This window comes from Amblyomma mixtum, chromosome 3 (assembly GCF_055824585.1).
Source record: "Amblyomma mixtum isolate Tamu chromosome 3, ASM5582458v1, whole genome shotgun sequence".
In the NCBI taxonomy this organism is placed as follows: Eukaryota; Metazoa; Arthropoda; class Arachnida; order Ixodida; family Ixodidae; genus Amblyomma; species Amblyomma mixtum.
This window is the reverse complement of record NC_143014.1, coordinates 254,655,643-254,678,336: the sequence shown is the minus strand read 5'-3', so window position 1 is coordinate 254,678,336 and position 22,694 is coordinate 254,655,643. Positions and strand designations below refer to the sequence as shown.

At 47.2% G+C, this 22,694-nt stretch overlaps 1 pseudogene; it reads left to right on the top strand.

The window, feature by feature from the left end:
• The first annotated feature begins 87 nt into the window (after positions 1-87).
• LOC149354413 (nose resistant to fluoxetine protein 6-like) lies at positions 88-22,608 on the top strand (annotated as a pseudogene).
• The last annotated feature ends 86 nt before the right edge of the window (positions 22,609-22,694 follow it).

Genomic DNA, 22,694 nt, shown 5'->3' with positions numbered 1-22,694 from the left:
AAGTACTAGAGAAGCAGCAGTAAAAAGATCAGACCTAGGAGACAAATTTTGATTCTGTTTGTCAAACCGGCTCTTTGTTTTTGCCAGATGTCACTACAAGTCTAAACCACTGCGCTTAGCCGTACCAATGGGGTGGTTTGCTGAAACATGCTCGCTGCACCTTCATTCCGCTTATGCTCAGAGGGTCAGCGTGACTGGAGCGGACAGCAGAATCGGTAAGCTAAAACTCTCTATGCGGCCCTGCATTTCTTCGATGAAGGACGCCGAGGTATGACGGGAAGATAGGGGCTTTGGATCGACATCTGGTGTCTTGTTGTCTGTGCTACGGATTGCATTTCTTCGTCTTTCAGCTTTGTTTTAACGCATGAGCGTTAAAGGTTCCGTGTCGCAGAAAAACCGTTGGCATTACAGAGTTATAAGAGAGATATAGCATATCGTTACCGTGTTTACGTTACCGTTTACCGGGCTCGGTTACCGTTTACCGGGCTCGGCTGGCGACATCTGCGCATGCGCGCCCATTAGCGGGCCGGTAACACTCTACGGAATCTCTCTATCGTTGCTGAGAGAGCGTAGTTAGCGTTCGCTTGTAAACAAACATGGCGGCGCCCGGCTCGCCCGCTTCGGAATAAATGCATGTCACCGCCGGATTCTTTGATGCGATAGCTCACTCAAATGGTAGCGGTTCGCTTTTATTTCGCATACTCTCACCAATACGTCGAGGTTTAAGTGACAACTAGCCCATGTTGTTGAGATAATTCAGCGATTTTCGAGACGTTAAGCCTAGCTATCCGCAAACGTTGCCAAAGTAGCAAAAACGACACCGTAGTTTTTGGGCGAGCTTAAACATTTTCTTCTTTTTTCATAGTTTTCTTCCTTCAAAAACAACAAAAATTCCTGTAATGCTTGTCGCATTCACCATTAAATTCAGAAAAAAAAAGTTTATCCAGTTCAGAGTTCAACCGCTTTGACTTACTCTCACCAGATGGCGCCACTATGTTTACATCGAAATCATTCATACAAACATCCAAAGAAGCGACGCTTCGCGCGGCAAAGAGATGTACCTGCATTTTTTACAGCGTTCGCAACGCAGTAAGCGCAGCGTACGCAAGGCTAGTGCGTAATGCTGGGGCGTGTGCCATCATCATCATTCGTTTTCGCCTTACGGCAACCTGTTACGGGAAAGACGGTATGCTAAAACGTCTTCTAGCGTGCGCAGCGCTAACCGGAAAGTCCGGCGTCCGGTAACACGGTAAACGGTAACGTAAACACGGCAACGATATGCTATATCTCTCTATAGTATATTCTTACCGTGTTTACGTTACCGCTTACCGTGTTGACGGACGCCGTACTTCTTGATTAGCGTTGCAGACACTAGAAGACGTTTTAGCATATATCGTCACGGTGTTTACGTTACCGTTTACCAGGCTCGGCTCGCGACATCTGCGCATGCGCGCCCATTACCGGACCGGTAACACTTTACGGAATCTCTTTAGCGTTGCGGAGAGACTTAGCGTTCGCCTGTAAACAAACATGGCGGCGCCCTGCTCGCCCGCTTCGGAATAAATGCATGTCGCTGCTGGATTCTTTGATGCGATAGCTCACTTAAATGGTAGCGGTTCGCTTTTATTTCGCATACTCTCACCCATACGTCGAGTTTTAAGTGACGACTAGCCCATGTTGTTGAGATAATTCAGCGATTTTCGAGACGTTAAGTCTAGCCGTCCGCGTACGTACCCAAAGCAGCAACGACAGCACTGTAGTTTTTGTACCAGCTTTAACATTTTCCTCTTTGTTTAATAGTTTTCTTCCTTCAAAAACAAAAAAATCCTGTAATGCTTGTCATATTCACCACTAAATTTAGAAAAAAAAGTTTTTTTCAGTCCAGAATTTAAGCGCTTTGACGTACTCTAACCAGATAGCGCCTCTATGTTTACATCCAAATCATGCATCCAAACATTAGGCACTATACAAACATCCAAGGAAGCGACGCTTCGCTCGGCAAACGAAGGCGATGTAGCTACGTTTTTTACAGCGTTCGCAACGCGGTTAGCGCAGCGTACGCAGGCTTACGGCGTCCTGTGTAATAATATTGTCTACCGGCCAGGGAATTTATAAATCCGCTGAGCCGGCCATTAGCAGAAAAGTAGCGTGCACGTTGTTATATGCACAGAAAAAGATTATCAGGCTGCGTGTAGCATCTCACTGCAAAGAAATTCTTGCACTGCATGCGCATTTTTGTTTGTAATTAATGCTGGGGCGTCTGCCGTCATCATCATTCGATGATGATGACGTTCCCATTTTCTACGAAGCAAAAATCTCTATTTACATTTCTGAAGCGCCGATATAGCAGGGATGAATTGATTTCGGCGAATGTATTAGGCAAGCAGTTTGTATTACTCAGAATCCATAGCACCGGTGACCCCATCAGGGCTGGGATAATGCGTCAGTCCTATTCACATTCTGTTCTTTCCCGCTCTTTGGTATTGGCGAAAGCACTGTCGCGCTCTTATTGTCATTAAGATTACCTGTTCGGCGTGACGAGTGATAGCGATAGAATAAAATCAACTGAAAAGCATTCTGTGTGTTACTGGTCCGATTACCCTGTGTAAAGGTTATCCTCCATTCAGTGTTGATTTTTTGAACGAGCTATTTAGTTCCTAATGATCCTTTAGCTCTACCACGTTTATGCGAGGAAACAAACAGGGTGTATAAAGCTCATGATGTTCAATACGTACCGAGCCAAAAATTACGAATTTCACTCCGCAGTATTCCTGTTGAACCAAAGCAGATATCAGGTCACCCATGTAGTTTTTATTTGTGAATGTTGCAATGTTATACTCCACAATTATGCGAAGGGCTTTGCGCGAAATGAATATACAAAGAGCGGAATTCTTTCAAGTGTGCATATGCACTCGCTGCTGCCAGATATCGCATCCTTTAATATTTTGCTTTCTTACAGAGCCTTCCTGGAGACTAATTTCCTCTACTACTTCTACCCATTCTATCAAGCCGTGTGCTACTTCACGGGGTGCATAACATTCATCGCCGTTGTCAGTTCGAAGACAAGAAAGATACCTGAGGTGAAAATATTAGAATTTTTTTCTGAAGCTCTGACAGGGGGCAATGTGCCGGATTGAGCTCTAGTTTTCCCAATTTGTACGTAAAAAATGGGTTCACGAGCTAGATTATGGCTATATTAGTCTACTGCAAGCATTAGGCCGACAAAGAATTATTCGACGCACAGGCTGTCGAATTATGTGTACGGCTGCCATGCTTGGGGATGTCGTCTTGAAGTTGTAGCTGGAAGTAAAGATAAGTGACAGGTATTTTGGTGTAGAGGATTGCATTGTGATCTGATAGGAAGGTCATCAGTTGTGGACGTCGTCTTGAAGTTGTAACTAAAAGTAGAAATATGTGACCGGTATTTTGGTGTAGAGGATTGCATTGCGATCTGATAGGAGGGCCATCATTTGGACGGGACGTAATCGTTCAAAAAATCTTCGGAAAATAGGTGTTACATGCTTTGCAGACGGAACTACTTATTATGCTCTCCGCCGCAGCTTAGGGGAAGCCTTTAATTGAACGAGAATTTCTGCGATGACCGTGCGCCGAAACATACAGAAATTAATGCCATGAAAATTTTATGATATTCTTGGCCTTTGACGCTGACGTGTCAGACTATGACATAGACGTGCCGAATAAAATCACTTCATCTCAGCCATGTAAAGAAGTCTCCCGATGCCCATTTCCGCACTGAAAGCGCCATGGATGTGCCAGCTTGCCAACTCCCGTCTAGCTGACCCAAGTAATTTAATCTCTGTTTCCGTTCGGGCACTACATGTGTCTAGCTGTAGTGGCGTTTTGTGCTGTAGCCAAATGCACGCTGACAGCAGAGTGGTCTTCTATATGACAACATTTCTCAATCTCAGTTACAGCAATGTGTACACATTCTTGTAGTTTGCCATAAAGCACACATAAGGCTTCTGTAATACAACCGCCGCATCACCCGCCTACACAGTCACGGTGAACACAACTGGGTAAGTACAGGGGGCTTGTCATGGCGGTTCACAGGGCATGCACTCAATTCGATGTGAAGTAATATGCTCCTTCTGATAAGCATTCGAAGTTCGAGGCGCGCTTTCTTACTGGCAAATTTAGAACACTTTTCGAAATTTACCACAATAAACCTTCATCAAAGATGTCCAAGGCACATCTCATTGAAGTAGCGTACGGATATGCAAGGTTATCCCTGAGAGATATACGAAAGACGACTAAATAGTCCTGAATGAGGCGTCTGCGGTATCATGTGCTTCCAAGGGGTATCTAATTGTCCATACAAGGTATCTCCTGGATATGCTTGTCTGTAACTTTCGCACTGGGGAAACGTCACGCCTTCATGTTTTGTGGCACTACTTTTCCATCCAATTACGCGGTGTGCATGCTGAGTGCAATGCGCTACAAGTATTTAAGCATAAATAAAGATCCCCCCCCCCCCCGGTACATGTTGTTTTCCCTTTGATGTTGAGGACAGCTCAATATCAACGCTTCACAATAGCAATCTTGCCTTATCTAACCGACAGCTGTCTCCCATTTTCCGTGAAGCAATGTCTGAAGTCAGAAATCAGAATTTTTGCATTGTGTCCACGTGGGCCCGTTCATTCGTTGTGAAAACTCGATAAAGCGCGACTTCATTGTCTGCGATGCTGCGTACTCAGTAACAGGTGCGACTGCGAAACCTTTGTTTGGCGAGAGCGAAGGATAAGTCGGGGCAAAAGTAAATGGATCAAGGGAGCTTTTGGAAACGCTTCGTACATAAGCAGCAGCTGTAGCCGAACAGGCTGGTCGAAAGAGTTTTAGGACAAACTGCTTACCGGCGTGTCGTGTCCGGTCGCTGTGTTGAATGCAGCGAAAGACGCACACGGTACTTTTAGACTTCGTTTATTTAAAGCCGATGAGGGTGCGACCAGCGTCGACCGAGGCAGGAGCCGAACTGGCCGCCCGAAGAAAGGAGGGAGTGGAGAAGCGTCCACGGCAGGGAGTGGCTTCCCAGAACAGGAGGAGGGTGCGGGGGCGCACCGTGGGGGGGCATCCGGCGACAGCGTGCGACGAGGGGCAAGCGGTCGTTAGGAGGGGATGCGAGTGGTCGTTAGGAGGAGGATTGAGTGGTCGTTAGGAGGAGGATGCGAACTGTCGTTAGGAGGGGAATGCGAGTGGTCGTTAGGAGGGGGCGCACACACACAAAAGCAATAAGGGGACACAACACTTCCTTCCCCCTTAGAAAGTTGCCTGGTATCGTGCAGGGGGTCGGCGCTCACGCGTGGAGGCGCGCTGGCTTTGTGCGCTCGGGGGAGAAACACTTGTAGGCTGGCTGTTGTTCGCTGTGTCTCCTAGGTCTGTCCTGGGCGAAGTCTCTTCTTCCGGGAAGAGGTGCCAGGCTATGTGGGAAGACGGTGCACGTGTTCTCTCCGCTGGCGGACAGCTCTCAGACGGCGTCGTAAATCTACGCAGCTGGTTGAGATGTCGGCGTGCTACTGTGCCATGTATGTTGACGAGCCAAGAGCGCAGGCCTATGCGTCTGACAATTGTAGCTTCCTCCCAGCGTGGCTTTTTCAGAAACTGTCGGGCGAGGACGCTCTGCCCCTCATTAAGCGTGCCGCAGCGCGGAATTGCTTTTTCTTCCCGGAACGTCTCTGCCTTTGGCTCGGGGAGGATGGCTGTGAGCTGGGTTCGCATTTCACGCTCGAACATCATTTTCGAGGGGGTCTCGCCTGTTGTGCTCTGAACCGTCGTGTGCTGCTTGAAGAGAAAGCGCGCAAGGCGGCGCTGCAGCGAGCCTGTCTGATCTCTTTCAAGGGCGCGTTTTAGCTCGGCTACGTAGCGCTCGGCTTGTCCGTTTGTCGCTGGGTGGTAGGGGGCCGATGTAACTGATGAGATCCCGTTGTCGCGATAAAACTTGAGGATCTCCGCAGACACAAACGGTGTTCCGTTGTCCGACACTACCTTGCGCGGCAGGCCGAACGTTGCAAATAGTGATCGGAGGTTGTCAATGACTGCTGCCGAAGTCGTCTGTCCCATTTGCCTTATCTCAAGCCACTTTGTGTAGGCATCTACGACCACAAGGAAAGTGCAGCCCTCAATTGGTCCTGCAAAATCAATGTGCAGTGTGTGCCATGGTGTGTCTGGCTTTTCCCATTCTGGGACAGGAGCTTTCGGCGGGGCGCTCCGGCTGCTCTGGCAAGGCTTGCATTCTCGCACCACTGTTTCGATGTCGTTGTCAATGCCAGGCCACCACATGTAGCTTCTGGCACACTTTTTCATTGCAACGATGCCCCGATGTCCGGCGTGGATGAGAGACATAGCTTGTGCGCGTAGTTCTCTCGGCATCACAACTCGGGACCCAAATATGATGCAGCCGCGATGGGTGCTCAACTCTGTAGCTCGCCTGCGGTAAGCGTCGAAGTTGTCCCCTTTGAGTTTATGCACGTTGCCTTGTTGAACAGCTGTGTAAACTAGCCGGAGAGCTGCGCACTTCTGCGTAGATGCTGCAACTGTGCCTGCTGTAAGCGGAGGTTCTGGCAGTGCTTCGAACATCAGAACGTCTCCTGGTGGAAATGGTTCGTCAACAGTTGCGTCTAGTGGCAGACGGCTTAGCGCATCGGCGTTTTGATGTTTACTCCCATTGCGGTAGACCAGAGCGTAGTCGTACGCTGAGAGTTTGATGGAATGCTGCGTCGGCTCGATGACACCTTGCTGCTCCAGTTTGTCCAACTCTTTTTCAACTGAATCTCGGAGAGCAAACGGCACCGGCCTGGCCTTCAGAAATTTGGGTTGCGCGTTGTCCAACAACTCCAGTGTGACCGGGGGCCCTTCGTTTCCTGGAATCTCTTCCGAGAATACTCTTTCGTATTTCTCTTGCAGTTGCTCAACCATGTTCTGGCTCGGCGTCTGGTGTATGCCGCATATCATCACGCCTAGTGGAGAAAACCAGTTTCTCCCTAGAAGGCTTGATCCTGTGCCCTTCACAACAAGCAGAGGTAGCGTATGGGTCTGGCCGTTGTAGTTAACCTGCACGTTGGCAGAGCCCAATAGTGGCAGATTCTGTCCTGACCACGTTCGCAGGTGCGTGTCGTCTTGTTGCAGGGCTGGTGCGTCAGATGGCCATGAAGTTCGGAACGTGTCCTCACTGATCAGAGTACAGGCTGCGCCGGAGTCCACCTCGAACTTAATCAGCTGGTGATGTACGCTTACTTCTGTAAAAATCTTCGGTCGCGTGCCGAGATTCATGGTGTTCAGGTCGTACAACACAGATGGTGTTGCTGATGTTGTTCCATGGAGATCAGATAGCGGCGTATTCTCTGAGGCGTTGACGCTGTGATTAGGCTGGGAAGGTGACTTTATCTTGGCAAGTCTCCGTTTCGTAATGCATGCTCTTTCGATATGCCCTCGCTTGTGGCAAAAATTACACGTGGCTGACTGGAATCGACATCCCTGGGGGTTGTGTTGGTCGTCACACCGCCAGCAGCGTTGTGCCTTTTTGACCGATTTAACAACAACAGAAGGCTTGCGCACCTGGTTGCTTGTCTGGTGTACCGGCTCGGTGTTCCGGCGAATCCCTCTCTGCTGGTGACCGGCGCTCTCCGCTCGAACGGCGATGTCGTAAGCTTTGCTGAATGTGAGGTCCTTCTCAGCGAACAGGCGCTGCTGCAGTGACTCGTCACTCAGTCCGCACACAAATCTGTCGCGTAACATCACGTCCAAGGGAAGCATGGTGGTGTTAGCAGAAGAAGCTGCGTCTCCCTCCTGCCCGGTAGCTGTTGTCGACAGCGTTCCAAAATTGCAGTCGGCAACGAGCTTCTTGAGCGCGGCTACGTAGGCGCTCACAGTTTCTCCTCCCAGTTGATCTCGTCGTTGGAAGCGAGCCCGGCTGTAGACCTCGGATGGCCTTGGGTCGTAGTGCTTTTGCAGCGCTTTTACGATGTCGTCGTAAGACACTGCCGCTGGTGTGCTTGGCTGAATAAGGGCGCAGACAGTATCGTAGGTCTGCTCCCCGCACAGCGTCAGCAGGTTGGCCCTCTTCAAGGCTGGGTCTGTGATGTTGTTAGCTTCAAAGTAGAACTGAAGGCGTCCAACCCACGATGACCACGATGAGCCGTTGAACTCTGGTATCTGATTGGGAAACCCTCGCGTAGCCATGGCTTGTCAATAGCGTTGCGTAGCGCGGGTCGAATCCACTTTCTCGTCGCCACTGTCGTGTCCGGTCGCTGTGTTGAATGCAGCGAAAGACGCACACGGTACTTTTAGACTTCGTTTATTTAAAGCCGATGAGGGTGCGACCAGCGTCGACCGAGGCAGGAGCCGAACTGGCCGCCCGAAGAAAGGAGGGAGTGGAGAAGCGTCCACGGCAGGGAGTGGCTTCCCAGAACAGGAGGAGGGTGCGGGGGCGCACCGTGGGGGGGCATCCGGCGACAGCGTGCGACGAGGGGCAAGCGGTCGTTAGGAGGGGATGCGAGTGGTCGTTAGGAGGAGGATTGAGTGGTCGTTAGGAGGAGGATGCGAACTGTCGTTAGGAGGGGAATGCGAGTGGTCGTTAGGAGGGGGCGCACACACACAAAAGCAATAAGGGGACACAACACGGCGCCACCTAGACAGGCCTGGAGGAAAGGCCGCGCTGGACGCGCGTATGCGCGCTCTCAGATGCGGCATCTCTCCAGGCTCTCCTGGTTGCGGCAATCATGACCGCCTAGATTGTGCAACTCCGTCGCTCGTCAAATGGCGACGATGCACATAACGCGGTGCCTACTGGCCGAGGCGTTATGCCCTGCATAACATAGCCTCCGTATCCGTATAGCGCATGGGCCGCCGTTAACAGCCCTTACGGTTGACAGTGTTGCCTACCGCTCTCGGTCTAAGCGTCGTTTCAGTTCATCTGCTTCGGCAACTCTCGTGATTTTGCGTTGCCCCCGCATAGAACGACCGACAACGCCGTCGTTAAGAGAATTACGTTTAGCGGCCCATGATGCGGTTCCCTGAGCCAGCAGTCGCTTGGCCTTCCGACATTGAGCCGGAGTAATTCTGTATCGTCAGTGGCGTCACGTTACTGTAACGTAGTTTTGGGGCGCTGGGACGCGGCTATCCAAGCGCTAACAAAAACCGATAGCGTTGACGTCTCAGGTTTCGCGCTGTGGGTCGCAGCACAGCCCGCCGTTTCTAGGCGCTCCCGGTTTGGCAGCCAGGACGATCAAAAGCTAAATGCTGTTGAATTGACTGAGCGACGAAGCCTTGTCGCATTTGTTTATTGCCTGCGGCTGGATCCGAAGACAGCAGCTACTCTTCGGCGCCTGCGGATGCAGCAGAGCGTATGAGTAGCTGACTGTCGTTGGAGTGTGAGGCGACTGCGATTCATTCGAATGGCTTCCTTTCCCCCAACGATGCAATAAATCTTATGTGTCTCTTTCGAACGAAGTGGATTTCATCGGACGAAGGCTTTATCGAGGTTGTGATGGCAAGCAATATTTTTGGTCAGAGCACTGACAACAGTGACATGACAAAACTTGCTCGGCGTCGCGGAATGAAAATCTCGTGTCGACTCATTTCAGGCCTAATTTTTTTTACTCCATTTCTCCTGTTCGTTAACAGTAGCAGCTCACCAAGGCAGGATTGCGAGCTCTTTCTCATGGCTAGTAGTGCAAGATGCCCAAACAACCCAGTTTTTGTAACCTGTGGCTCTGATGAGTATACACCAGGTTTTACAACATCATACGCTTATATAAATCAATATTGCAGTTTATTACAAACTGCCCTTTCAAGAAGGCCATACAGGGTGTTCCACTTAAGGCTTTCTGAAGTTCTTAAAGGTAGGCTTTTTGAGTTAGAAGGGCGCTTTTTCCATATAGCTTTGTCGGCTTACCATCAGAATACTGCTAAGACATGGTCATTAGCAGGCGGGTTCACTAATATTGAATAGTTAACTTTTTCACTATCACAGTTAGGCACCTTATTTATTGAAGGGCGTGTAGCCTGCCGTAATTAATACTCATATCATTTTTGCTCTCGTCGCCGTGGCTGAACAAATTTGGGTCATTTCTTGCGCCATTCGAAAATCGCGCGCCTGCGAAGAGCGAACAGCGACTCAGCGACGTCCGTCCGATGGCGTCACGCCGTGGCGCCATTTGATGGACGTCGTGGTTCGCTCTCCGCAGGCGCAGCGAAGGTAATGTCGCTATGTAGATGCTGAAAATTGATTTCTATTTTACTTACGATGGTCGCTACACGCCCCTGAGTAAATAAGGAGTCTAACGCTAATAGTTAAAAAGTTTACTGTTCAGTGTTAGTTAACTGAGATGCTAATTAACATGTCAGTTGCATTTGGATGCACTACACTGATGACAGTACTGTGCCAAAAAATCCCTCTTCCAACTTAAAAAGCATATTTTTAGGGGCTGCAGAACGTCTTAGATGAAATACCCTGACTAATATCACGCTGCGTACGTATCAGAATAATTGCGTACTTTGATGGGCTGCATTCCGCACCACTGCGGGCTTTACTTCAGACCTCCGCTGTCTGTTACTGTGTTATGTTCAATATGGATGTAACCTGAGCGGCTCCGCCTTTCGACTGAATCAGGCGTAGTTTTTTTTTATGCGATGTTTATTGCCTCAGGGCATAAAACGGCATGTAATGATAAATGAGGATGCCTAAATAAATGAGTAAAGGTTCGCTGATCTAATGAAATCGAGCAGTGAACGATGATGAGGTCCTTGTGTCCAAGCGGTGTGTGAAGCACTGTTATCGGGCGAAAGACCCGCTGCCGCCAGGTGCCGAATTCTTGTAGGCTTCAGCGCCGGGCAAACCCACAGCAGGTGGTGAATGTCGGCCTCAAGATTTCTGTTCTTGCAGACTGGACACCCGGTTAACAATGGTTAACCCGTAAAGGCGACAGTGGCTTACTTATGCGCCGCGTGGGCAGAGAACGCCGAGAACTCTCCACGTAACCCAGATGCACACAGCGACCTGAGGTTAATGCAATAAAATAACGCCAAACGAGGCCGTGAACGAAGCGCGGCCTTACGCCTCCCAACCGTGGATTAAGAGCATGTCCTCAAAGCTGATAATCTGAAAAAAGAAACTAAACGTGCACTTGAACAGATTGCATAGCCTAGTTTCTGAAGGCTGGCAGTAGATAATTTCGTGTGGGAACCAGATTCAGAGGCCACCCTGCGCAATTAGTCCAATAAAGTTTTTAAATAAATACACGCTTGAACTGCACATTTTGTGTACGGCTGCGTAAACAACTATTGTATGCCTCCTTCCATATGAAGGAAATGGTCTCAAATCTTCTTTAAGTGTAGGAGTTTTACGTAATACGTAAAACTGCCACCAGTAGAAATGCGCTTGCTGAAGAGAAGACTAAGAGAATGAGAAGAGAAAACTCCAGTTCGAAACACGGCGAATTTATTATAGCGGTCTCAAATGCATTCAACAGGCAATTTTTAGGAATGAAGTAATGGTCTTCAAATTGTTGCACGGACGACAAAAACCACGGTTTTCTTTCCGCGTTGTCGAGTTGTACAACACGATTCCATTGCGCAAGATTACAGAGATCAGCTATGCTTTTTACACAAAGGGAGAAAATGATTCAAGGATAGAATGCACTTTTACGCAACCAATTTCTCTTCAGCCGTTGCAGGCCGCAGGGTGGTGCGTAGCCGTCGCCAGCGGGATGTGCTGCATCTTTATGAAGACGACGTGGTACCGCACCAGCGACCCCTCAACCGAGTTCGGGAAACTATCAGCAGCGTTCTTCGACCGCATCCTGTGGTCCGTTTTCTTGGCCTGGATCACCCTCTCCTGTGCCACGGGACGAGGAGGTATTCAGACTGGATAGCATCCCGCGAATGAAGGGGTGAAAGCATACTTAATGGAAACTATGGAGACAGGAAATGTCACCTTACTTCAGCGAGAATAAAGAAAAAAAAACTTGCGGTGCTGGCAAGGGAAGGCACGCTATAATGGGAGCGGGAGGGGAGGCGGCAATCTGTATGCATAAGCAGAAGTCATACTTTCATATCTGAAGTCAAATGTTAAAAAAGACAATTAAGTGGCCGTGACAAGGGAATGTCTATTATCATACGAGCTAACCTCCTAAATAACCATGCTAAGTCAAATGCATAGTCATATAGTCATGTAGTCTCATATAGTCGAAGAGACAACAAGCGTTATTTTAAAAAAGACCGGCAACATTCTTCGCCTTGACAAATGCCAGTGCCTGTGTAGTGAGTCTGCCCATGGCAGCAATTAGGCCCATGTTTTCTTTGCTGCATTTTCACCCTAAAGTGAACCTCCACGTTAAGAGCCGTTTCATAAATTTCTAAAAGTCCTACACTCTCTCTGTCAGGTGAAACGACCTGCTACGTCTCTGTCTTGAGGAAAAGTGATGCATTTGTCTTAGGGTATCCCGGAACACCCAATAATCCGAAAAACATATTCGACTCTAGTATTGCCTTCATTATCCGGACATCAATATACGAAAGTGAAAGAGATAAAATTGTTACAGTGCGTATACGTATCCATATTCATGACCATATTGCATGCTTTCAGGTTGCATGCGAAGTCATGTCGTGTGCCTGGCATCTGTACTGACGCTCTCTCTTTAGCCGTACTTTTAACTTCTGCATTGGCAACTATATATCAGGCTCATGCTAATCCCTTATGCCAATAAAATGACCTTCTTTTGGGATGCTTATATTCACAAGGCGACCTGAATGTTAGGCGCAATACAAACTGACTGCTTTTTAATGCCTTGCTGTGGGCGGTGTTTATCAGTGCTTACCAGCGAGCACCAGCGCAGCCACCGCTGTGGCCCACAAGACGCTATTCTTGAATCATGGCTGCCTAAAACTTTTCAGCTAAGTCACCTCACGATTTCTGCGGCTATATTACCTTAACCTTTGCAGCCACTAACAATGACAGCGCCCTGGGTGATATATTGCTTGAGCAAGCTTGGCGGTGTCTCCTGCCGCACATGTCACTTTGGGGCATGGAAGATTACTAAGTTGTTTACTTCATGTGTCAGTGTGTCAACTACATGAGCTTGGCCACCAAGATGAAATTACAAGGAGAGCCCAGCGCTCGACGGAATAGAAACGTTGTGCTCCTGCATGAGCGAGATTGCCACCTCAGGCTAGAATTCAGATTATTTGTAGAATGGTGAGGGCATAGGTGTAATAACACGCAATCCTCATTAGAATGTGCCGCTCAAAACGCCCCAGGATCGCCAGGAGTATTGCCACTATAGCCAAGACCCGCCACCGTCGCTCTGTGAGGCTTAGGCGGCCTGCTATTCAGTGCGCCATCGCAGAGTCCCATCCCGACCACTGGAGCACCATCGCGATGAGGATGAAATTAAAAAAAAATCCTGTCGATTGGGGTAATTAGGCCAAATGGGGATATGTGCACTAGCACGACGTCAGTTGTCGGTTGGAACTAGGACCCACTAGGTGCTAGGCTAAAGCCTAATTACCACCCCAGCTTCTTCCGTTTAGCTATTGTGAAAATATCATTCCAATTTCGTTCTCCACCTGACTGCTGCCGCTCATTCCACTTAACTCGGTACGCTGAGGGGTTGTGCCACCTAATTAGCGTCTCAGGTTCTCATCTGGTTACCACCGGCTCCACTTTGCCAAGTAAGCCACCCGGTGGGCAGGTGAGCAGTGGCGCAGTTGCACAGGGCAGTTGCTATGGCAGGTGTTGCCATCGGTGGGACTTGAGTTACTTGGTTTGGGTTGCGACCCAGGTTGCTCTCCACGAGCAGCCTCTCACTATTAAATGGGCTGCCGCCAGACACAGTGGACAGGTTGCCCACCACCCAGTGCGCAAGTAAGCAGTCTGCCACAAACCACAAAACCGGCTTCATTCAAAGAGACAGACAAACACACAATGCCCAAATGTGGGGAATATCCGCGACAAGTGCTAGCGCACTAAAAAAATGCCCGTACCCTGTGCAGTCTGAAGGCTAGTTCAAGAACTTAAGGTGTTCGAAATTACTCCAGAGCCCTCCACTACGGCGTTTCGTAAAGGTTTCGGGACGTTAAACACCGCGCAGAAAACCGTCACTATAGCTAGAGCATTACAAAAACCTCGCTTCTTTTCGTTTGCTTCCTTCTGCCAGTATGAAGCATACTGGTAGGAGAGCAGAGCTTCGGGTCATTTGGTGAAACATTCCGAAGGGAGCGTGACCGTGGAGGGCGTAAGGAAGGGTGCAGACGGGACGAGCACCGCTATGAAATTTAGCACTTTCTGCTAGTAGCGTTCATCCTGTCTCCACGCTTCTTTCCATCTATACCTCACGCCGAAATAACCTGCCTTCGACGCATTTAAACCTGACCGGAAGATGGGATCGTTCAACAGAGTCTAACGGTAGTCGTTCCGTATGACCATAGAAGTCTTTGGGTCCTGCTGAACTTTTACTACAGTAAGATACAACTTAAAAATACAGCAGTTGCTAACACTACACCACGGTCCGCGGCGTCTTCTATTACTCCGCTAGGCAATCGGAACTGCAAACGAAATCAGCTTTTTAATTTTTGACTATATCAAACAATCCACGCTTCAAAATGCTAGACGTCATAATTTTTCCCGTGTGATAAGCTTCTTGTTTACGTAGCAAGAAACGTATCAGCAGCGTATTGCTTTTTCGTCGTGGAGGAATTCTGTGCGCGGAGGCTGAAAGTGGGAGAAGCTTCACTGCAGGCTTAAGCCACGGCACTGCTCACGAAATGCCTCGCCACTCACCGTTCCTGCTGTTCCAGGTGCTGGTGCTCACCGGCTATCACCTGCCTGTTTCACCGACTTGCCGACCGGTTCCGCAATCTTGCGGCGCTAGCTGGTTTCTGGACGACTGCGGCTGCTCATCCGATCATCTGTGCGCACCCCTGCCGATTTTGGACACTTTCCACGGTCGGGCCTGGCAACATGCTACATTATCAGCTGACGAGGACACCTACATAAAGCACTCGGATTTCACCGCCCCCTTGGGCCACGGCACTGCTCACGAAATGCCTCGCCACTCACCGTTCCTGCTGTTCCAGGTTGGTTATTACGAGTGTTCTTGTTACCGTGATGATGATGTCTGTCTTGTAGCAGTGTCGTGGCCACCCCATATTCTGAAACGTTTCCGCTCGGCGGCAGTGTACATTTGGCGCATTTTGGTCCTGGGTGGGGACGTTGAAACAAACCCAGGCCCTATGACGAAGGGCCAAGAAGAAAAGCTCGAACTGGTATATGAAACTGTTCAAAGGCTTGAGATGAACCACACGAATATCCTCGAAAGTGTTAACAAGATTCTTACAATTCATATTGGCTTGCAAAATGAAATGAAGACTTTAAACGATCGTGTGCATGAACTTGAACTTAAAATCGAGTCTATTCCAGTTCTTCAAAGTGACTTACTGTCTTTAGCTACCCGTGTGCAGGAACTGGAACTTAAAAAACAGTCAGTGCCTACCACAGTATCTGCCACGAGTTGTACACACGATGTATCCAACATTCAAGTAAAACTTGAAGACCTGGAAAATCGTTCCCGCCGGTCAAACATTCTTTTTTATGGTGTTCAGGACACTGATGAGTCTGAAACTTGGGAAGACTCTGAGCGTCTTGTGAACGAATTCTGTTCTAGCAAACTTGGTATCACGTTGTCTTCCTTAGCCCGTGCTCACCGCATAGGCCGTTTTTCTCAGGAAAAAAAGAGACCCATTATTGCAAAGCTGTTCAACGAAAAAGAAGTCGAAACACTTATGAGTAAGGGCTATAAACTCAAAAATACCGATTTCAGCATTTCGCGAGATTACTCGAAAACGGTTCGTGAGAAGCGCAGCCAACTGTGGAAGTATGCCAAATCAGTAAAAAAAGAAGGTGACAAGGTCCGTTTGTCTTTTGATAAACTGCTTATCAATGGTGTCTCGTATTTCTGGGATGATCAAACCAGTAGCGCAGTGCGCGTGTCCCTTGCCTGACGCATCCCTTCCAGTTCTCGTAAAGTGGCTGGCAAACCACCCGGGCGGCCAAACGCGCAGCGTTGCTCCAATTACGATGTCAGTTTTCTGTACACTAACATAAGGAGTGTTCTTTCTAAAAACGTAGCTCTTTCTTCTTTAATTGATTCATGCTGCTCCTCGGTCATCGCGCTTACCGAGACTTGGTTAAATGACATGGTTCCTGATGATGTCATTTTCGCCTGTGACTCCGAATTCAACATATTTCGTTGTGACCGCACGGGCCGTAGAGGTGGCGGTGTCCTTCTGGCTGTCAGTAAAGTGCTCACTGCTGTGCCTATCGAGGTCACGTCGTACATAGAATCGGTATGGGTTCGATTGAGTTGTGGTCCCACGGTCGCCATCATTGGCGTCATTTACCGCCCTCCGGACATGAATTCTTCATTCGCAAGTCAGTTTTCTAATTTACTAAGCGATCTTACTTGTCGTTTTCCGAATTCAAGCTTACTTTTACTTGGTGACTTTAACTTTCCGGCTATTAACTGGTCGTCTTTAACAGCTCCTGCCAATGATCCCGAAGCTCAGGCTTTCCTCCAGTCCTGTCTCGATTTCTCTTTGCAACAACTTATTTCTGAACCTACGCGTCGTTCCGCCACTACAGCCAATATTCTCGATCTTATCTTGACAAGTGATCCTTACCTTTGCTCCAACATTGCGCTCTTAGAAGGCCTTTCCGACCATTCCATAATCACGGGTAACCTGAATTTTGTGCCCCATAAAAAGGTAACTCGTACTAAACAAATAAGGTGCTACAACCGAGCAAACTTCGGCGAAATAAACGCTCAGTTGTCAGTCTTTGCTGATCATTTTCTTCACGATTTTTCGTCACGCTCCGTGGAAACAAACTGGAACCTGTTCAGCGTGAAACTTGCTACTCTCATTGACAGATTCATACCCGTCATCAGTATCCCCTGCACTAACACAGCGCCTTGGTTTAATAGGCATCTACGTCGCCTTAATAACAAGAAAAAGCGTCTTTACAGACAAGCCGACAAGAACAGACACTCCGAATCTTGGCAACGGTACAAATTATGTGATAAGGAATATCAGTCTGAGTTGATATCTGCACGTAGGCACTTCTTCACACATGATCTACCGGCAATGCTAACAAACAATCCACGGAAGTTCTGGCAGATAATAAACCCCGCTAATCATCCTGACATTACTCTTACTAACGCGGAAGGCAGCAGTGTTCCAGTGGCCGAATGCGCCGAACTTTTCAATAACGCATTCACATCCGTTTTTACCCGTGAAGATCTCCCTCTACCTCCTGTTTCTGTCAGCACTTCTAATACATCAATGTCCGAAATATTTATCAGTGAGACCGGTATCTTATCCTTACTAGAGAAGCTTAAAACAACATCAGCATCAGATCACCTTGGCTTTAATAACAAAATACTCAAAAATTCATCTGATGGTATTCATCGCATCTTGTCCGCTATTTTTTCACAATCTCTATCATCAGGCGTGATTCCGCTGGACTGGCGCCTAGCTAAAGTTGTGCCAATTTTCAAGTCTGGCGATCGTTCCTCACCACTAAATTACCGACCCATTTCATTAACTAGCACTGTTTGCAAACTTCTTGAACACGTAATTCACTCGCAGGTAATTAACTATCTTGAAGAACATAACATTATCTTTAAATATCAACATGGGTTCCGTAAAGGCTACTCTTGCGAAACGCAACTTGCCGGATTCATTCAAGACATACATTCATCGATTGATGCTGGCATTCAAGTAGACTCCATATTTCTTGATTTTTCTAAAGCTTTCGACAGAGTACCTCACAACCGGTTATTAATGAAACTAGCACTGCTTAATATTCACCCTCTTGTCATTGCATGGGTTAAAGATTTTCTGTTTTCCAGGTCTCAATTTACAACTGTCAATAACCACAATTCGTCTTTCAGCCAAGTACACTCTGGCGTCCCACAAGGAAGTGTGCTTGGCCCCTTACTTTTCCTAATATTTATCAACGATTTACCGGATTCCATTTCTTCCCATATCAGACTTTTTGCTGATGATTGTGTAATTTATCGCAAAATTTATTCTAACACCGATTGCCAATCCCTTCAATCTGACCTGGATTCAGTAACAGCATGGTGCTCAACCTGGCTTATGCAACTTAATCATTCAAAAACTAAATTGATGTCTTTTACTAACCGAATGTCTCGAATTCAAACAGCATACTCCTTAAATAATAGCTCACTCGAGCTAGTCACCACGTATAAGTACTTAGGACTTCACCTTCATTCAGACTTAGCATGGAACCACCATATTAACCTTATGCTTGCATCTGCTAATCGGTCATTAGGTCTTTTAAAACATAACCTAAAGCATGCTCCTCCTCACCTCCGTGCTCATGCCTATACCACTCTAATTCGACCTAAAATTGAATATGCCTCGGCTATTTGGGACCCTTACCAATCTTACCTAATAAATAACATTGAATCATTGCAGAACCGCGCCGTTCGTTTTATTTACTCCGATTATTCACGTAACACCAGCGTCACAGCCTTAAAGAAACGCGCAGGTCTCCAGGATTTATGTCTCCGCCGTAAAATTGCACGACTGTCACTTTTTCATAAACTTTATCATCATCCATCACTTCATAACGACTTTTTTTCTTTGCCTACTTCGATTTTTGACCGCCGCGATCATCCCTTTAAAGTTAGACGCTTCACGTGCAGGACATTTATCTATGCGCATTCATTCTTACCACGCACAATATCTGACTGGAACACTCTGCCTTCACATATCGCAACCACCACTGATCCTGATAAATATTTTAAACTTATATCTTCAATAACTACTGCTTAACTCTTCGCATACATTGTTATTTTCTTTGTTCATGGTTCCTTTTTTGCAGGGTTTGTTACTAAAAAGATTCATTGTATTAGTGTTCTGTTTGTATAATTTTAATAATGCAGTAATCTTCGTTCTTTGCCGCGCTGCCATTCTTTTGATTCTTTTGCTTACTTATATGTCATGCAAAGTGTCTTATTTGTGCCTTTGATTGATTCTTTTGCTTACTTATTTCATACAGTGTATCTTATTTGTGCTTTTGTTGTTTGTTTTATATTTGTGGTTTTTTTTTTTATTCTGTTCAATTGCCTGTGCCCCCCCCCCCTATGTAATACCCTCTCGAGGGCCTTTAGGGGTATTCTGTATAAATAAATAAAAATAAAATATCCGACTATAGTGTTAATCACGTGATCCGTCGCGGTGTCCTTTTCATCAATCATCTTGTCTTTTCCCCTAGGCTTTCTTAACAAGTTCCTGTCTTGGAGCGCCTTCACGCCTCTGAGCAGGCTGACCTTCGGCGTGTACATAATCCACCTGCCCTTCATACAGCTGCGGCTTCACACATCCCGGGAGAGGATATTTTTCTCGCACTTCGTTGTGGTGAGTGCTTGAACCAAAATGTTCAGCTTTGTAAGGTGCAACGCCGAAGTGTGACATCACGGTGACCGTCACTTCCATTTGGGTTTATAGCCGCTCTTTCAAACAAGAAACTTTACGTGACTCCACTTATTGCCACGCAAGACACCCCCCCCCCCCCTCTTAGACATTTTGGAGCATTTGCGACGAGCGTGCTGGTCTCGGCCTACCATTTCTTCATCTCTGTGCCACCTCCTCTTTTGCTTTTCTTTTACTAAGCAAGCGCCCTTCGCATACAGAAGCAGCTCCCGGCAAGGAAAGTAGTGGCAGCGTGGCTACTAACGCTAAGAAAAGTAGTGCGTGCGCGGAGCGGGTCTAGCTTACTACACAAAGTACACAAAGCAAGAAGCACTTTACCGGTTTAAGGGATGCGAAATTTGAGCGCTTCCAAAGGAAGTGATACAATTTTTTTTTTTTTTGCGTAAAACAACCGAGGAGCATCGATTCGGCTGCATCGCGTGTCCATTGCCTGATCTTATTGGGTAACAGGGTAATATGTGAAGGCAGATTTCGTAATGCACAAATGCGGCTAAAAATATTCTAAGAGTTCTGTTTGTTCTTTGGTATGTTTTTCGTACGCCCGTATGCTCATAAGACGGAGAGCTGATATAAATTCGAACATTCTTGATAATACCTGTTTTCATGGCCTTCCCTTTTCCTGCGTGGTGCCATTTTTAACTTTTTAAAGCGCACATTTCCTTCTAGTTTCATTGGAATTAATGGTATAAATAAAGCTGAATAAAGTGACGAGAACCACATGGAATAGAAGGGCAGTCCAGTAATTCCCGTAAAATACAGAACAATTCAAAGTAGTTTCTTTCTTGAATATCGAGTTTTGTGTCTGAATTTTTTGAACTGTACAAATTAAACATCACTCATTGATGCCTGAATATTTCCATGAGTACCGTAACGTCAGGAGGTCTACTGACGGCGGCTACCGTACTAACAAATGAAATATTTGCAGAAGCTCATGACTGAAACGTTTTTGACTTTGCGCTTTCAGCATGACTCAAAACATTGAAACTTATTGAACACCAGTAACACAATAGTATGTACGATCGCGATGCGTGTGAACGAAGGGACACAGAATGTGCAATGGCCTCTGCTTTCACTAACTTGACTCCAATGCGCATTGCAAGGACGGCCAATATTATAGACAGAACATCTCGTTGCCTCTGGTTGCATTGTTTTGAAAGTGGCGGCGACCGAGGAAGCCATCAGATTCACAGCATTCGCTTAGCGTCGTGCCTAACGCTTAGACTGAATAACGGCACCTGTCGGGCAACATAAACGCTGTGGCCCAATGGCCTTTACTATACCTTTCGATCGTCCAGGTATCTCTTGAAACGGCACTGCTTAAATACATTAAATGTAGAGTAGATAAGGAGATACACTTCCATCTATTTACTTCTATTCATATACGCTAACTAACTCCGCTACATCTAGTTCGCAGCCTTATGTGTTGCTACTGGCTTCAAATTCAGCGCTCTCATTCGCTGTCAGCTATCTGAAGAAATATACAGGTTCCAAAAGTATGAGTGGAACACTTCCTTCGTATGGGAAGACCCACACCTAGTGGCTCAATGGCTTTGGCAGTTGTGTGCTACTGCGGTAGCATTTTGATGGAGGTAAAATGCAAAAACACTTGTTTGCTGTGCGTAGCCAGCGCACCTTAAAGAACTCCAGATGGTTCTAATTAAACTTGAGCCATCCACCATGGCAGACGTTACCCCCCTCCCCCCCCCCTGTACCAATACCGGTGTTTTGGGAGGAGAGCGTCTACTCAGTTTTGAACAGCATCCCTTGCTAGCGCGGCAGCTGACGTGTTTCATCACGTGCTAATTGGCTCCATACATTTACATGCAAAGTTACAGATATTTTGTTTCTCAATTGTCACGCACTTCTTCATTAGGCATTTTTTGGCACGTGCCTACCACAGCTCTTATCTTTTGACATTGCTTTCTTTACTGTACGTCCTTATGGCACTTTTCGCCATGTAATGTGCGAAGCACAATTTCTCGTACATACTACATGTGTACCCTACTACATGTGTACCCTACAAAGGAGTTGCTCTGCTCAGTAAAAGTAAAAACAGCCAATCAATGTGAGGTGGGAAACCTTCGGTTAAAAATAACTACCGCGGAACGAAAAAGTGATTCGTGCTTTCGGGTCACTGTGAAGGTAGAAAATACATGGTTCTATCCTTTTATAGGGTGTAACGTCCCAAAGCGACTCAGGCTATGAGGGACTCTGCAGTGAATGCATCCGGATATTTTCAGCTACCGTAGGCTCTTTAACATGCATTGACTTCGTACAGCTAACGGGTCTCTAGTATGTCGCTCCATCGAAATGCGACCACCGCGGCTGGCATCGAACTCGCGTCTTTCGGGTGAGCAGCCGAGCACCATAACCACTGAGCTACCCCGGCGGCTTGTAAAACATATGGGGCGCTTTAAACGACCGCGTCATATATAATTTGTTTTCGACATGAGTTATGTGTAGAAAAAAAATATTTTACAAGTGCTGCAGAATTGAAATTGTGAAAGAATTTATTTATGAGGAAAATATTAGAAAAGTTGTTTGTTTCTGCGTTTATTTTCTTCACAAGAACGCCTGCGGCCTTATACTGTGCTATCTTTGGAGCTGCTTATTTTTCAGCTGGAGAACTAGTTCCCCGATCTAAGTGGGAAACATCACTACCCGTGAAACTCATAGCTTGCTACCGAGTACCTTTAACTTGCATCTCCTACTTTTGAGCTGAAGAGAAATCGAAGCCATTAAATGTAGCTAAATCTGCGTCTTATCTCGTTCTTTGTGCAGGTTTCGTTTTTCTTCAGCACACTCGCCTGAAGCTACCTGCTTAGTTACCTTTTGTTCATCTTTTGTGAAGCGCCAACAGGACGGTTGGACAAGCTGATTTCCGACCCTCAACGCCCCAAGACAGACGCGAGAGAAAAAGATGATGCACCGAATGACAACCCTGTTCAAGACAGACTTCCGGACGCGGTTGTGACGTTCGGAGGTAGAAAATTGGGCATCCTGCAAACCAGCTGCGAGAAGAACGCTTCCAGTGGCATTCCTCCCGAGAACTTAAATCGGATATTTTGTCATCTTTGACGTCACTGGTGATGAGATAGTTCGTGGCAGCGATCGAAAAGCCTTGAGAAGGTGAAGTCTGCACCACGGATGAAATCGATGGGTGA